At 34.2% G+C, this 4,151-nt stretch overlaps 1 long non-coding RNA gene across 1 annotated transcript; it reads right to left on the bottom strand.

Annotated features, from left to right (window-relative positions):
- Nucleotides 1–466: 466 nt before the first annotated feature.
- On the bottom strand, nt 467–3,705 carry LOC131012893 (uncharacterized). The gene is made up of 3 exons (XR_009097504.1): nt 3,241–3,705; nt 1,222–1,285; nt 467–708 (listed from the first exon to the last, which is right to left on the bottom strand). It is a non-coding gene; the product is annotated as an uncharacterized LOC131012893 (long non-coding RNA).
- Nucleotides 3,706–4,151: the final 446 nt, after the last annotated feature.

Below are 4,151 nucleotides of genomic sequence, written 5' to 3'. Positions count from 1 at the left end.
TCTTCAAAATCCTCCAATTAATCATTGAGGTTTCCTGAAATTGCTCCAAAACTATACCAAGATATCAAATCTTTATAAAACTAAATATTCGGGCACAAACAAGCATTCACAAGTAAAACATGAAGGGAAATGACAACAAAACATGTGGAATTGAGGTACGAAAACCATGTTTGTCAACCCCCCAAACTTAAAGTGTTGTTTGTCCCCAAACGACGAAGAGAAGAGAAATAAAAGTAAACAAACATGTGAGCATGAATTGGTGTCGCAGCCCGAAAACCCGACACTAGTGATAGTGGGGTACGAGTATCGATACGACTATTTTTAAAAGAATAAAAGATAAGAAGGATAGGTCGAACATCAAGCGGAAGCTCGCATCAAAAGGTGTTAAGGAAATTATCATAAATGAACCCAAGGGTAATTTCGTCAATGTCGTTATAACTTTTTAATTATCAGGAATTTCAAAATAAAAAACAAAACGGGTATCGCTCATTTTTCGTAAGGAATCATAATATGCAGAGTATCGCAGCAAAAGGCGAATCGATTATATGTATGAAGACATATAACCGTGAGTACATTGCTTAACTTCAAAAGAAAAGTTAAAGTATATCCTTTATCAAGACTTTATCGTCAAAATGGAAATACGATAAAGTAAATACATCCTCTAACAATTCCCCGCCAGCACCAGACCAATCTCGCTCCTCGCTTAGCCTGCACATTTAGAAATACATGCAGGGCGTGAGTACATAATACTCAGTGGGCAAACGCCGAAAAACAAGAAAGGTGCTCTTAGAGCTATAAGTTTGAAGCTTGCCACATCTCAGCAATACACAGAAATAAGATTAGCGTAAATGAATCTGTGCATGCAGTTTTCATAATCAAGGTATCATAAATAAACGATAGCGCTATCAAAGTACTCATCATGCATGTACCACATCTACAACTCATCATTATCAAAGGTACTGAGAAGTAGGCCTCCCTCTCAAGTACCGTGACCGGCCGACCCGAAGACGGCTCGCAGTCACCTCTGTGCACAAAATCCCGCTTGTGGCAGGACCGAATTCGTCTCATCAGTAGAGGGTAACATACAGGTTCAACATCAAAAATTGGCAAGTCAAACAGTTCTCAAACATCATTTATCTCAAAGCATTTGATAAGTTCATAACATGATTAAATCATTTTAGAAAGCTCATACGATATACGTATACTCAAAATATTGCCCACCTGAAGACCTTACTCAAAAACTCCCGTCAAAGCGGAGTTACTTACTTCCCTGCTCTGCTCGTGTCTTCAGGGATCATCGTCATTGTCGAAAGTTCATGTCAAATAATGAATCTCGATTAGAACTTAACGACGAAAACTCATGCCTTAACTCATGCTTTATCTTATATTCTATCTCTTAATCGACTCTACATAACTTCTTCACTCATTTCAAATTCTTAAGTCCAAGGATAGGTTTCAAGAAAATCATGGTTCTAAGTCTCGATTTATCTCCCATATAAGACTCGTCTAATCTCATTAAAACACTTAGGCAACATAAACACATAAGGCACATAAGAAAATACAATCAAACATCAACAAATCATGTTCTGTTTTCCCACTGACTCGACTTCAAAATTTAACACGTTCTGACTCCGACATCTCCTGGACTCCAGACTCATACCAAAAGAAAGGTATTTGAGTCTAGTTTCATTTAAAAAAAAGTAGAGTCAGAAACTCAAAGTGGTTTGGGAGATATGGCGTTTTTACCACGGTCTACCATATTCGGCAGTTTTGAGCAATCGGAAACATTGATTTTTGCAAAATAGTAAAAGTTGTCAAACTGAGCTCAAATTTGGTGGATATCTAGCCCATACAGTAAGGTTGATACCATAAAAATTTGGAAATCTAGATCACACAGGAAGCTACTGAAACGAATGACTTTGTCCCCTGTTCTCTGAAATTCCCGGTAGAAATGTGCAGATTTGGTTTTGAATTTTATAAAAATAGTAAATCAAGTCCAAATGACTTGCAAGTTTACCGGTATGCTCAAGACTCATGTAGGGAAATGCTGTAAAATTTTCAAAGCCATTAGACATCGACAACCCGTCGATCACAGTAGGTCAGTAGCCTACGAAAAATCACCAAAATTTCATCTCAAACTCTTAAATGCTCAATTCAACATTCCTTCAAAGAAAACCAATCAAAGCTCATTTTAAACACATATAACACTCAAAAACATTCAAAAACATTAAAATACTCATCATACTCAATCTCAAATCTCCTCTTACATCATAAACTCAAATCTCAAGGAAAACGTTTCTACAAACGTATCAATTCAATCCTCTTTTCAATTTCATGCTCAAAAACACTCAATCATTCATTATTGACTTCATACATCATATAACTCATTTTACACAAATAAATCCCCTTTTATCATGCCAACTAAACTCTAATAAAAACTCATATATCCATATAAACTCTTCATAAATCATGACAACTTTCACATAATGGTCATAAGCAAAATAGACCTCATGTTATCAATCATTGACTTCTCAAGATATGAAAACTCAAAAATTCTCATAAACTAACTCAAGTCAAAATTTTACTTAGCTTAGAAAAGACTTAATCAAACATATTAAAACACTAACATCATGTTCAATTACCTATATTTTAAGCCAAAACACTTAATAGACATATATACAAGAAAGTCCTAATTTTTATTAAACTAAACTCTTTGAAATTTTATAAACTCACATGGATCTTTAATCTCATCATATATCTATCAATTTTAGTCATTTAAACTCACATATACTCCATCAATTTTATAAATTAGAGCATAGATACACATAGCCCTAATTTTAGTAAACTAACTCATATCAAAATCATCATTTGACATCATATGCTCAATTTACTCCACTAATCATCATCATATACATCTCATGGACTCATATACATCATCAATCCATCACCTTGATCATCAACTCAAAAATTCCCAAATTGGGGTAAACTAACTCAACCAAATTTTTACATCACAAGGCATAGCTTTTCAAAACACACACAAATCATTACCAAACATCACATAGATCATTTTTCTCACTTCTATTCAAGGAAAGAAGAAGAAATTTTTTTGAAGGGTAGAACACCCAAATTTTCGAAAATCTTGAAGAATAAAAGAGGGGGTGATTTTCTTGCTTCAATCCTTCAAATATACTCATATATATCATCATACAAGTTTAATCTATGAATATAGAGATCACTTACTCAAGTTTTTCACCAACAAACAAACTTTCTCTCACTAGTCTTGAAGCCAATCTTCAAGGATTTCCTTGGATTCAAGTTGATAGGAGGTGTTTAGGTGGAATTTTGTTGGTGATTTATGTGTTTGGCATATTTTGGTGAAGCTTCGGAGGTCTCTCCAATGGTTGACAATGGAGGAATTATGAGAGAGAAAGGAGAGAGAGAGGTGGCCGATTGGTGAGGATGAAGGAGAGAGAGAGTTGCTTGAGAGATATGAATGGATTTGCAAGATTTAGATGATCTTATAGAGATTTTGCAAATCTTAAAGAATATTGGCAATTAATGCCTTTGATCTCTCTCTCACTCTAATCTCTCTCTAATCTCTACACTATCAATCCTTACTCTCTCCATAATATACTCTCAACTCTCTACTCTCTCAATTCTATACTTAGCAAAATTTAGGCATATAACATATGGTAGAGAGAATTAAAATAAAGTGTGAGAAGGGTGATTAAATAATAATCACAAAAACTATGGAAATATTACTCATTAATAAAGTACCATAGTATAATTATTCATGTGACCCAAAATAAAATAATTATAGCACTAATATTAGTGCACTCACTCAATTATAATATTCCTCGTCATAGGAAAAATAATCTAAAAATATTATGCTTGGAAAAATTTCCATAAACCGGCATCATTCGATTTCTCGGTAAAAATAAACCGCACTTGCTTTGGAAACTTAATCAAAATTCCAAGTGCTAAAGTCTCAAATAAAAATCACAATAATTTGGTCATAATGACACACGTAACAGAAATCACATAATCAATCAGTCACGTAATTTCACATAACATCACATCAAAGCAGTCGGCAAACACAAACAGACTAAACGTCTCTCTCTAACCGACTATTTTCATCAAGGTTCTCACTC

This window comes from Salvia miltiorrhiza, chromosome 2 (assembly GCF_028751815.1).
Source record: "Salvia miltiorrhiza cultivar Shanhuang (shh) chromosome 2, IMPLAD_Smil_shh, whole genome shotgun sequence".
NCBI lineage: Eukaryota > Viridiplantae > Streptophyta > Magnoliopsida > Lamiales > Lamiaceae > Salvia > Salvia miltiorrhiza.
The sequence above is the reverse complement of the archived record's forward strand: the minus strand, read 5'-3'. Positions and strand labels throughout refer to the sequence as shown.